The sequence below is a fragment of the Sylvia atricapilla genome, chromosome W, assembly GCF_009819655.1.
Source record: "Sylvia atricapilla isolate bSylAtr1 chromosome W, bSylAtr1.pri, whole genome shotgun sequence".
Classification (NCBI taxonomy): Eukaryota; Metazoa; Chordata; class Aves; order Passeriformes; family Sylviidae; genus Sylvia; species Sylvia atricapilla.
In genome coordinates this window covers 2765478-2779097 of record NC_089173.1, presented here as the reverse complement: position 1 = coordinate 2779097, position 13620 = coordinate 2765478, and the positions used below count along the sequence as shown (strand labels likewise).

The window sequence follows — 13620 nt, the reverse complement described above, 5'->3', positions numbered from 1 at the left end:
TTTACTGTGAGTATTGCCCTCTGTTTAGTGTGCCTTACCATAGATAGTGCATTGGTGACAGTTGTTCTAACCATGGTGAGATGACTGGAAGGGGTCCTTCTCCCTAGTGGTTTGAGCTCAACCCTTGGGAGTTTGTAACCCCAAAAGTAATTGGGTGATGTTGTGGTTTGACATTCGTCAAATTTCGTTTATCAGCTGGGAGATAGGATTTTGGGAGAAAAAGGCAAAACAGGCACAACTTAAAATAAGAACAGATAGATTTTATTAATACACACTAAAGAAAAAGAGAGGAGAAAACAAAAAAAAATTGAGACCTGCTGAGACATTCAAACACCTTCCCCCCCCCAATTGTTTATTTTTTCACACACTACAGAGAGAAAACTATGATTTTCAGTCAGTTGCCACCATTTAAACATGATTCTACATCACCTTGGGAGAGGAGCCTCTCTAGAGTTATGGAGAACACGCCACAAGAAAAAAAAATCTAGTGGTTTTCACAGAGTCTACAACCACTTGGAATTTTTGCAGATTCTGTGCAGTCTCACCCATATAACAGTTTTCCACGGTGTTCATGGGCTTCCACATGTTTGGGGTATCATTTTAAGAATGCTTTTCTAGTACAAAACAGGGATTCTCTTCTATTTCTAAATTTACTTTTCAAAAGAAATAGAAACCTCCTTATTCTTTCCCAGGAGCCAGGGACATATTCTAATCAAAATTTTTAATTAAAAGCCATGTATATCAATACACACAACCCTTTGGCTAGAACTTGCATTCCCCCAAGCAACATTAGGATATTATAAAAACAGTCAATTTCTCCATAATTTGCATCTAGAGAAGTCCAGTCAGAAATGTCCACTTCCTTTATCCCATCTTCAAAATAGTCTTTCTCAGTTTTTTCACTGACTTTTTTTTCAATGCTCTCTCTCTCTACATTTCAAATGTCTTCCACAGAGGAGGGAAAAGGGTTAAAGTCTTTGCTCAGAGTTTTTCTTCAGCAGACTCAAGGCCACAGATGATGGTCGAGGGAGAGGAAGGGAAAGCACAGGCTCAGGAACATTGATAGACAAAATCTCCTCCACCCCTGGTAAGACCCCAAGCGACCCAAACTCAGATCAGCTCCCTGGAGCTCCGGAGAAAAGTTCTTTAAAAGTCTCTCCTCCTTCGGACCAGCGGCTCTGGCAACCAAGGCCCAGAGCACGGCCACCGTGGTCCTGGCGGAGGGCAGACTGCTGGTCTGCAGTCCTCCTCCTCCTCTCCCCATCGGAGGAGCCGGGAGGGGACAGAGGGGACACTGCCAGCCCTGGCCGCTGTCCCACAGACAGGCCCCCCCCCCCCCCCCCCCCCCCCCCCCCCCCCCCCGCCAAGGCTCGGCAGGCCTGGCCCCAGGGGGACCAGCCTGAACCCTGACTTATGAGGTGATGTTACCTTCTCGATGACCGAAAAGGAAAGAGACTGAGTCACCTGAACGATTGTAATTTAAGGCTTTGTTTTCAGAGGTGTAGAAACACTCCCATTTGTCAGCAAACCTGTCAATCACAATCCATTCTAAGCCACCACAGGTGATAAGGGGACACACCAGCAGGTTTATTTAGAAGGACCATATAAGACTCTGCAGGGAATGTGGTTTCATTAGATTAAAAGTTGCCTGCATCAAAAGGCTCTGAATATCCAGGCGAACAGAAGGAGTGGGACCATCTGTTTCTGTAGGCAAGGACGGTATCTAGCCTGGGTGTTGGTTAAGTGTGAGTCCTGTGGAGAGCAACTGGTGTTTTTCTTGAGTAGAAGACTTAATAGTGGTGCTCATTGTGGCATACAGGGTGGAGAGGACCCTGAACTGTGGGGGTGGGCGGAGCCCCAGCTGCTTTGCCCTGGAGGGAGCCAAGCTGAGGAGTTAAGAAAGAATTTCGCAACTTCACCCAGAGCCCCTAAGACAAAGACAAACCTCCTAGCCACGGCAACCTGTCCGGAGACCCACAAGCCCCTTGGGATTTTATGTAGATCTGTTACAATTGATTGGTTCTGTACCCTTTTCCTCCCACCCTGGTGTCCCATAAAAACCCCTGGGTTTCCTCTGGTCGGCAGAGGTTCCTTGTCCCTGGATCCCCTTCGCTGGTACCATTCCAATAAAGTACCACCTGCGGAAATTCCATACGAGACCTCTCTCTCTCTCTCACCACGGCTGGCTAAAAGAGGGGCTAACTCACAAGGGCATGAGCTGAAATCACTGAAAGCTGAAATCACTGAGCTGAAAAATCACTGCTCTGCCTGCTGCTGAGAAGCCCCTCTGCCAGCTGAGGAGCGCCATGACCCCCCAAGAAGCTGTTTCTAGCGAGACATCCTTTGGAGTGGTTGTGGCTCTCCGGGTCCCAAGCGGCGGACCCTATCCACCAGCTGGGATATCTGGCGCCCGAACCGCCTCTGGATTCTGGACCCCCTGCATTCCAGTGGAGAAGCTGCACCCCTTTGAGGGCTGAAAACAGCTGATTTGAGTGCTACCTCCTGGATCAGCTTTCGCTGCGTTCTAGTAACGATCCTGCCCAGGAAATTTCGCGACCCTCGATCCTCCAGCCACTCTTAGGAGCGAATTTTGGCCGGCAACCACGCAGTTTGGACGCATTTGCGCATTTGGACGCAACCTCCAGGTGAGTATAAGCGCTTCTCATCTTTCGCGTCCCTTTTCTATTTTTTTTCTTTTTTTTTCTCTTTTTTCTGCTGCGGGGGGCATAGAAACCTTTTAGCATGGGGAACAAGCTTGTTAGAACACCCCCTCCTGAGAGAGATATATATCCCGTCCTTAAAAATACCCTTCTTGAAAATCTATCAAAGAAAAAACTTCCAAGAAAAAACCTCAAATGTTTCACTACCTGGCTAAAACAAAACTTTCCTGATATAACGATTGATTCTCTATCCTCTAACTTCTTCTGGGATGAAGTCGGGAAAAAGCTTTACAACACGAAGGCTGCGGGGGACTTCTCTGTTGCATGCTTTTATCCTGTCTTTCACACTATTGCAAAAACTGTTGAAAACCAAAGAAACCGCACCGCCGAAGTCTCCTTTTCTCCCGCCCCCAATTCCAAAACTGGCAAAACAGGTTTGCCCTGTCCCGGGGCGCGGCCACTCTATCCACTCTATCCTCCAGCCTATACACATGCTAATGACCCGGCGATTACCGAGGAATCCGCGCCTCCTCCCCCCCCCCGCCCCCCCGCCTCGGCAGCGTAGACGACGGACGCGCTCCGCCCCGCCCCTGGCCCCACCCCTGCGCCCGAGCCGGCAGTCCCGAACCCGCCCCCCAGCCCTGACACCGCGTGTGCCCCGCCCCTCCCGCCTCCGCTGCCCGCCACCGCCACGCCCCCCCTCGCGCCGGCGCCGATCCACCCCGCCCCCAGCGCCCCCCCCCGCTCTCCCCCCACCCCGCGGCTCCGGCGGTGCCAGCCACAGGCACCTCCCCCGCGAAGACCGGGCCGCCGGCTCCACCACTGTCCGCACAAACCCCGAACGCGGCACCCCTGCCGCCCCCCGCCGCTCACACCTCCCGCGCGGCAGAGCAGCCGCAGCCACATGTGCATGCTCCCTCCGCGGTTCCATGCTGCCATCCTTTCCCCCCCCACCCCACTCAACGTTCCACATGCTGCTGTCCCACGGACCCCCCCCCACCGCCGCGACCCCCTCCCTACCCATCCCCCCAGACACCCCTCTCCCCCCACCCCGCCTCCCCTGCCCAATGAAAAGCCGGCATCCCGAATTCGCCGTGCAAAAGTTACTGCTACAACTTATTCATCCTCCGATAGCACCTCATCTGATTCGGACTCTGATCCAGATGATAATTGGGTACAGACCACGTAGGCAAGCAACACAGGCAGGGGACTGGGAGATAGCCCAAAACATCACAGTTTTCCCAGTCATATTAGGAAAAGGCAAAAGAGGAGGCTCTTCACACATAAAGACATGGGACCCTATCCCTTACAAGGAACTCAAAGAACTCTGTACAGCAGCAAAAGAACATGGTAGAAGTTCTCACTTTTTTAAAAATCTACTGGAAACTACCTTCTCTGCTTACACATTTGTACCACGTGATATTAAAAATATTATCAACTGCCTTCTTACCCCTACTGAATACATGTTATGGGAAAGACGGTGGAAAAAACAATTAAAAACATTATCAGACACCTATCATAATGATCCAAATCAGAGGAACCTAACAATTCAGCAACTTGCTGGAGAAGGTGACCTCCAAAAGCCCCTAGAACAAGCAAACACACTGCCTGAAGCAGCTCTACAAGACATAGCTAATGCTGCAATGACATCACTGCTCCTCACACCTGATGACTCTGTTCCTACACAACATTTTTCTAATAGCAAGCAGGCAGTAAATGAAAGCTTTGTCCAATTTATAGACAGACTTAAATTAAGCCTGGAAAAACAGATTGAAAGCCCAGAGGGGCGAAAAGAACTTTTAACAAAACTTGCTACGACTAATGCAAATGAACAATGTAAAACTATTTTAAGAGCTTTGCCCTTAGATACTGAACCAACTATTGAACAGATGGTAGAAAGCTGCACACGCTACGCATCCACGGAGAACAACATGACCCAGGCAGTTGTCAAAGGTATTGTAGATGGAGTTTCTGGTGCTTTTGCAGTAGCACTGTCGAAGGAGAATTCCCGTTGTTTCCTGTGTGGAGAACTCGGACATTTTATCAAGACGTGTCCTGAGAAATCACCCATCCAGGACCGTCGCATCCAGAGGTACCAGAGACCCCAGCAGTACCAGCAGCATCCGGGAAACTCCCAGCAGGGCGCGGTCAGGCCCCGCGTCCGAACAACAAATCAAAGGCCACACCATCCCACCCAAGAGCCGAAAGAGTGGAGACATCGCGGCACGCCATCCCAGGGGATCCCAGAACACATGAGAAGGACCCAACATACGCAGCCTCACAGATGGGAACACGTCGCCAGTTGGTAACATCGCTGTCTATTAACCTTGTCGAGAAATGTTTTTATCGTATCCCCACAGGAAAATACGGACCCCCAGGAGGCCCGTCGGACATCCTTATCCCGAGTGACACCTTCCGAGGCCCAGAGCAAATTTCTGTACTGCTGGAATTACAAACTGTGCTTCCTGGACAAGAAATTCTTGTTCAGCTTTGCTGCACGGACCCTCCCTTTTTTCTTTCACAGGGAACACCGATAGCACAAGCATTCCTGCTTCCACAGAACCACCCGGAACAGCTCCCACTCAACCCGACAGTGATGTGGGCACAGATTGTGGGCCCAAATAGGCCAATCATCGAGTGCACCTTGTTCTGCAAAGGAGAGAGAGTCCACTGACCAGGTCTGCTCGACACAGGCGCAGACATTAGCATCCTGGCCTGCTCTGAGTGGCCAGACAACTGGGAACTGGAGCCAGTGGCAGGTGTGATCTCGGGGATTGGTGGAGCTGCTGTTTCCATGAGAAGCAAACACAGTGTTGTCATCAAAGGACCCGAGGGCAAGATGGCAACCACCCAGCCTTACGTGGTAAGGGCCCCCATCACCCTATGGGGCCGAGACCTCCTATCCCAATGGGGGGCGTCCATCCGAATCTCCAACCAGGATTTCTGATCAGGGCCACTGAGAGAAGCGCGCCACCAGCCACTCCCCAGCTTACCTGGAAAAGTGATACACCAACCTGGACTGAGCAGTGGCCCCTGTCAAAAGAAAAACTGCACGCACTAGAGAACCTGGTGGAGGAGCAACTTGCCAAAGGACATATCACTGAGATGACCAGTGCCTGGAACTCTCCCGTTTGTTTATTGAAAAAGCCTGGCACAGACAAATGGAGATTACTCCAAGATCTACGCAAAATTAATGAACTCATTGAAGACATGGGACCCCTCCAACCCGGCCTACCATCACCATCGATGCTGCCCCGAGATTGGATGCTTACCATCATTGATATAAAGGACTGTTTCTTCCATATCCCGCTTCACCCACAGGACGCTCCACGGTTTGCCTTCTCTGTTCCATCTCTCAACCGACAAGCCCCGCTCAAGAGATACCACTGGCTGGTCCTTCCACAAGGAATGAAGGCATCGCCATCGATATGCCAATGGTACGTTGCACACATCCTGTCTCCCATCAGGACCCTATTCCCAGAAGCAATAATCCACCACTATATGGACGATATCCTAATCTGTGCGGCAGAAAAAACCTACCTGGACAAAGCTGTTAAAAAGACTATTGAAACCATAGAAGCAGCAGGGTTTGAGATTCGTGAGGACAAAGTGCAGCACAGCAGCCCATGGACGTACCTCGGCCTCCTTATCCGCGAAAGGACCATCGTACCCCAGCAGCTCACCATCCGAAACAACCCAAAGACTCTAAGGGACTTGCACAGCCTGTGTGGATCTATAAATTGGATACGCCCCCTGCTGGGGGTCACAACAGAAGACCTCGCCCCCCTCTTCAATCTTCTCCGGGGCAATGAGAGCATAAACTCTCCCTGCACTCTCACGCCAGAAGCCCGAGACTCCATCGCCAGAGTCCAGGAAGCCCTGTCTTCACGTCAAGCCCATCGTGTCGAGCCCAGCCTGCCTCTCCTGTTTGCCGTTTTGGGCAAAGCCCCTCGATTTCATGGACTGATCTTCCAATGGGACTCCCAACTCAGAGACCCTGTGCTGATACTCGAATGGATCTTTACAAACAACCAACCCACAAAGACAATCACCACCTTCCAAGAAATAATAGCATATTTAATAAAAAAGGCCAGGACTCGCATCTGTTCACTTGCAAGGTGTGAGTTCGCATGCATATACTTGCCATTAACTGCTGAAAATCTAGAGGATTTGCTTCAGACCAATGAGAGCCTCCAGTTCGCCCTAGATAGCTACACAGGAAGAATTTCCATTCACATGCCAAAACACAGACTTTTCAATCGTGATGTAGCCTTCCATCTGACCCCAAAATTAGTACAGAGCCGGTCACCCTTGGAAGCCATAACTGTCTTCACAGATGGCTCAGGATCATCCCACAAATCAGTAATGACTTGGCAGAACCCAAAGACTCGAGAATGGGAGTCAGACATCCAAATAGTGGATGGATCTCCACAAATCACAGAACTAGCAGCTGTCGTCAGAACCTTTGAGAAATTCAAAAATGAACCTTTTAATTTAGTCACAGATTCAGCCTATGTTGCTGGCATAGCTATGAGAGCTGAACATGCTCTCCTCAAAGAAGTCCCTAATCCAAAATTATACCAATTAATTTCTACACTCATTCATTTAATCTCCCACAGAAAACAGCCTTACCATATCATGCACGTAAGATCGCACACTGACCTTCCTGGTCCCATTGCAGAAGGGAACAGGAGAGCAGATGCGCTGGCTATGCCAGCAGAGATTGCAAATGTCCCTGACATCTTTGCCCAGGCAAAACTGTCACACACGTTCTATCACCAAAATGTACCTGCCCTCATCAGGATGTTCAAGCTCTCGAAAGATCAAGCAAGAGCCATCGTCGCAACGTACCCAAACTGCCAAAACTACCAAATACCATCTATGGGTACTGGAGTTAATCCCCGTGGACTGAACAGCTGCCAACTGTGGCAAACTGATGTGACCCACTTCCCATCCTTTGGGAGATCCAAATATGTGCATGTGTCAGTTGACACATTTTCTGGAGCAGTGTTTGCATCGGCTCATGCGGGAGAAAATGCCACCCACACCATCAAACACTTTCTCTTGGCATTCTCCACCCTGGGAGTCCCCAAAGAAATCAAGACAGATAATGGCCCAGCCTATGCCTCCCGAAAGCTGAAAGATTTCTTCAATCAATGGGGGGTAAGACACAAGAGAGGTATACCCAGCAACCCCACAGGGCAAGCCATCATTGAAAGGACTCACCAAACCCTCAAAAGAACCCTCCACCAGCAGCGGAGAGACACAGAAATTCTGTCGCCCGTGGAAAGACTCTGTAAGGCTCTCTATGTCATCAACTTCCTAAACTGTACATCATCAGAGCCTGACCCTCCAATACTCCGCCACTTCTCAAATTCATCCCAAGCTAAGCTTACAGAAAAACCACCAGTGCTGATAAAGGATCCTGAAACACACCAGATCTCGGGCCCTTTCAAATTGATTACCTGGGGGAGAGGCTATGCCTGTGTCCAACTGCCATCTGGCCCAAAATGGTTTCCAAGAAAGAACATTAAACCATACCTGAGCCCTGCTAATAATGCTCCCACAAACACAGACAAAAATCCTCCCGAGTCAATCATAAAACCTCCTCAAAACCAGACCAGCTCGGCTTGGAGACGGAGACGTCGCCGGATGACCCCAGACCAAAAAAGAAACCGTCCCGTCACCCGACAGCAGACGAGACAGAGCCGAACAAGATGCCCAGAAAAAAAAAACAACCCAAGCCATAGGCCAGAAATAGTCTGACCAAAAGTTGATCCTCAGTTTATGTGTTTAACACCCCTTTTTGTCACCCCAAATTATTCCCTTCCCTCAACCCCTGCCAAACCTCCCTCCCCCGTCTCACCACAAAGCTAATCACTCTTGCTTATATTCCCTCTCAGAAGCCCCATCCCTGTTACAAAGATGAAATCTATCTGCGTTGATGCTGTCCTCATCGCTGCCTAGATGCTCTCCACCTTGCCTCATGCCTGCAGCTGGGTCGCCCCACAGCCTAGCCACAACGTTTGGGTAACCCTAGCAAAAACACTCCAACAAGACAATCTGTGCCTGTCTATGGGAAGCGTAGGTAACCCACTTTCCACATGTCTGGTAGAAATTCCCTTTGTAGCAAATGACTGGTCCATCACTAACTCAAAAATCCTCCGCACCACAGGTAAGAGACCCAACCCAGTAGATACTTGGGATGAGTGGACCAAAATTCTGCCAGATGCCAAAGATGAACCCCAAGAATTAAACCTGCTGGAGTCCTCTAAGGCAACATATTGTATCAAATTCTATTTCAGACACAAAAATCAACACTGACCAGGAATTGACCAGGCAAAAAACACTTACAGAAGAGACATATCACCAATTAATAAAGCTTACAATAACCATGATTGGTGCAACTATACCAGTCACATGCTTTCTATGTCCACTCTCCACCCCAAAGTGCTACCCAAAGGGATGTTTTTTATCTGTGGTGACAGAGTATGGGCTGGGATTCCCTCACACCTCCAAGGGGGCCCCTGTAGCCTTGGAAAGCTTTCTACTCTCACTCCAAATATTACACTACTACATAACTGGAGGAAAGCAAAGGTATCCACACGCCAAAAGAGATCCTTTTCAGAGTATGATGCAAACTGTGACAGTCATATTTACAACATACACTGGGTAGACCGAGTTGCAGTTTCTGTGTTCACCCCTTGGTTAGCTGCGCTTAAAGCCCTTGGTGATATAGATCACCTAGGGTGCTGGCTCAGTAAGCAAGCCAATGCCACATCTGCTGCCTTAAGTAATCTTTTAAAGAATGAAGAGACTACCAGACAAGCAACCCTCCAAAACCGCGCAACGATAGATTATCTGCTGCTTATCAATGGACACAGATGCCAGGACTTTGAAGGAATGTGCTGTTTCAACCTTTCTTCACACTCAACATCCATCCATGCGAACATACAGAAACTAGAAGGATTAGTAAAAGACATAAAAACAGAAAAGTCTCTGGACTGGATCGACAACCTCTTTAGACAATGGGGATTGACAAGATGGGTGGCCTCTTTGGTTAAAAGTGTTTTATGGATTTTCATTGTAATTGTTATCGTATTACTTATGTTTTCATGGCTCCTACGCTGCTTTAAAAGAACGTCTGATGAGGCTGTTTACTAAATATAAAAGGAAGAGTTGTGGGGGTGGGCGGAGCCCCGGCTGCTTTGCCCTGGAGGGAGCCAAGCTGAGGAGTTAAGAAAGAATTTCGCAACTTCACCCAGAGCCCCTAAGACAAAGACAAACCTCCTAGCCACGGCGACCTGTCCGGAGACCCACAAGCCCCCTTGGGATTTTATGTAGATCTGTTACAATTGATTGGTTCTGTACCCTTTTCCTCCCACCCTGGTGTCCCATAAAAACCCCTGGGTTTCCTCTGGTCGGCAGAGGTTCCTCGTCCCTGGATCCCCTTCGCTGGTACCATCTCAATAAAGTACCACCTGCGGAAATTCCATACGAGACCTCTCTCTCTCTCACCACGGCTGGCTAAAAGAGGGGGTAACTCACAAGGGCATGAGCTAAGAGCACTGAGCTGAAATCACTGAAAGCTGAAATCACTGAGCTGAAAAATCACTGCTCTGCCCGCTGCTGAGAAGCCCCTCTGCCAGCTGAGGAGCACCCTGACCCCCCAAGGAGCTGTTTCTAGCGAGACATCCTTTGGGGTTGCTGTGGCTCTCTGGGTCCCAAGCGGCGGACCCCATCCAGCAGCTGGGATACTGAACCAGAGATTTTAGAGGACTTTTGTGAAAGATCACATTTAATCCCGGAGATTTGGAGTGTAAAAGAAAAGACTGGGAAGAGACTGTACGGAAGTGTGAGAAAAGATTTGGGTGGAAACAAAACAGGAGAAAGAGATAATGGTATCAGGAGAGAGTAAGGGAATCCCTAATGCAAGCCCTCTGGGCTGTATTCTAGCTCACTGGAAGGAGATTGCAGGCTCGGGAGTTTGTGTTTGGATAGGGACAGGCGATCGGAAGATCTTGGGCTATAACGGGAAGGAAAGAGCACTCCAACCCCCCCTAAGATAAGCCATCACCACAGAAATGTAGGCCCCTACTAACACGTGCTAGTATTTTTCCATTCTTCCTTCTAACCCAGGAAATGTAGCAATACTTCTTTGACGTAGTAAAGACCTCAGAGTATATAAACTACATTTTTGAGATAATAAAAGCCCGTTGTAACTGTCTACCACGTTGGTGAATGCGTTTGTTACTAGGCCCGGCGGTACCGGTAGAATGTACACGCCATGCTGTCTGTTCTGAAGACCAAGCCTCCACAGTTGCTGAAAAGAAACAGCAACAAGTGGTGCCGAAACCCGGGAAAGAAAGGACACCTCGGCGGACGGGATTTGTGCTTGAAAAGGAGACAGCGGGCAGTGGCGGCCGGCCCGACCTACTGCGAAGGAAAAGAAAGGGGGACACCCCAAGGGACCCGCGAATGGCATGGAAGCCTTAGCGAAGGTCGTAAGTTTGATTGCAGCCCACTCGAAAGTACAGTGGGACCAAAGGGACCTATTTCTTGCTATTGCAAGGCTATCGGATTTAGGCGCGATTACACGCCCCATAGACATATTAAATTCAGAGGGTTGGGAGAGATATACCGCTGCCCTGGCTGAAGATACAAAAGCCACCGGCCGCGGAAAAGTTTTAAAAGCATGGGGAAAAGTTGAGAAAGCGTTGCGGAAAGCAATAGAAGAACAAGAAACTTGGAACGGTGCAAAAACGTGTTTATTTGCCGTTACGCAGCCGGGGAAAGGGGACCGTGAAATCGCGGGAACCCCCGGAGGGATGCAGGGAGCGAGGGAGGGGGGCTACAGTGCCGCGGAACCCCCCGAGGACATGCGGGAAGCGGACGCGTTACCCCCCTCCCCGAGCGCATGCCTGAACCCCCCGGAGCCCACAGGAGAACCCCAGACCCTCCCGCGGGAACCCCCGGATCTGAAACCCCCCGAAAAAACCGTGGTTTTCCCGATCGTTCCTCCCCGCCGCGTCCAGGGTCCGAATGCGAGCGGTAGCGGCACCTCGCCGGATTCAGCGGCGCTCCCACCAAGCGTGCCGGCTAGCGAACCCCCGGCGGGGGAACGGGACAGGCGATCGGAAGATCTCGGGCTGTAACGGGAAGGAAAGAGCACTCCAACCCCCCCTAAGATAAGCCATCACCACAGAAATGTAGGCCCCTACTAACACGTGCTAGTACTTTTCCATTCCTCCTTCTAACCCAGGAAATGTAGCAATACCCCTCTGACGTAGTAAAGACCTCAGAGTATATAAACTACATTTTTGAGATAATAAAAGCCCTTTGTAACCATCTACCACGTTGGTGAATGCGTTTGTTACTAGGCCCGGCGGTACCGGTAGAATGTACACACCATGCTGTCTGTTCTGAAGACCAAGCCTCCACAGTTGCTGAAAAGAAACAGCAACAGGAGGTGCAGAATCCAAATGCACCCTTGTAAAGTAGTGCACACAGTGGTGGCCTTTATATCAGCTAGAAAATGGAGCTAGATGGCCATCGACTGAGACTTCAGAATATAATGCTTTATTGGAGCTTATGCTTTTCCTCAGACGTGAAGGAAAGTGGTCTGAAGTTTCATATGCAGAAATGTTTTTTGTTGGAGTCCAGGACATCCCCTTGGATGACCTGGGACCCGAGGAAGGGAATTTGAGCCCTGGACAGGGGGCTCAGAGACCTTGGCACAGAGCCCAGGAAAACACCAGGTTTGATTTTAATCCATGGGAGAGGCTTCCGACACAGACAAAGGAATTACAAACCACCGGGATGTGAAAACAGTAGTTTAGCACAGTAGAAGATACAAAGTTCAGTAGTTTTAGGGTTCATAGAATAGAGGTAAATGGGCACAAGATAGTGGAATTTGGGTGGTACCTCATGTACTTCTCCTTCTTCCTCGTCCTCCATCTTTTGGGGTGGTGATGGCACAAAATAGAGTGGATTGGGTCAAAGTAGAAATGACACTTTTAGTGTGGGCACTGAGCATTGGTACAAAATAGTAAATAACCGACACGTAGTTATCTGTATAAATGTAAGGGAACATCCCATCGGGGGGCAGTCGCCTCGTGTCCCAGCTGCTGTCAGGACCTCGGCTGGGAGCAGAGAAAATTTTGAGATACCAAATAATAAACAACACGAGAAACTTGAAAACAAACCTTGAAGACTCTGCTTTTTTATACCGACGCGACTCGGGGCTTTTAGAGGGCCAAGGACTTTAAACCACCTAAATCTTGGGTGAGGAAACCCTCCCTGAGAGTTTTTCTCCCTCTGAAATCATCCTGAATGGCAGAGGGACTGTGGGATCAGACCCCCCCTCTGATCCCCTGGTATTAGCCCTTGAAAAGGAAAATAAAGCTAACAGAAAGCAGCCTAAACGATGTTGTAGTACCTGCTCAATAAACCAGCATTGCACAAATCGTTACAAGGTTTATCAAGCAGAGGCATAAACACAAGAGTTACTACATTTACCTGGGCCACTCCCTGAGGAGCAAAGGGGACGAAGGGGAGCAGATTCAGCTCCCTTGAAAAGGAGACAAGCTGGGCCGTCTGCTCCTCCATGCACCTATGACTTACAAACAACATTGTATCCCCCACTGCCTGACAGTGATAGTGGTGATGAAGAACCTTCCACTATCACAAGTGGTCCCATAGCATCTTGGACCAGAAAGCAAACAAGGGAAATAATATAAGTCCCTTTAAGGGCAGCAGTGGGACCCGGCAGAGAAACAGTGTTAGTTAAAGTCCCTTTCTCTACAATTCACTTAGAAGGCTGGGAAAAAGTTGCCAAGAATTATAGGACTGACCCAATAGGAACAGCTAAAAGGTTAAGATATATGATTAAGCAGCATAACCTGGACTGGTCTGACCTCCAGTTATTATTGGAGGCGCTAACAGAGACGAAAAAACAGTT

General features: G+C 49.4%; 1 long non-coding RNA gene across 1 annotated transcript in view; it reads right to left on the bottom strand.

Moving 5' to 3' along the window:
* Positions 1-371: 371 nt before the first annotated feature.
* The window catches only part of LOC136373345 (uncharacterized), a 253545-nt gene continuing 240296 nt past the window's right edge, over positions 372-13620 (bottom strand). The window contains exon 3 of the long non-coding RNA XR_010745635.1: positions 372-429. This is a non-coding gene — a long non-coding RNA (uncharacterized lncRNA). The remainder of the gene's footprint in view (positions 430-13620) is intronic.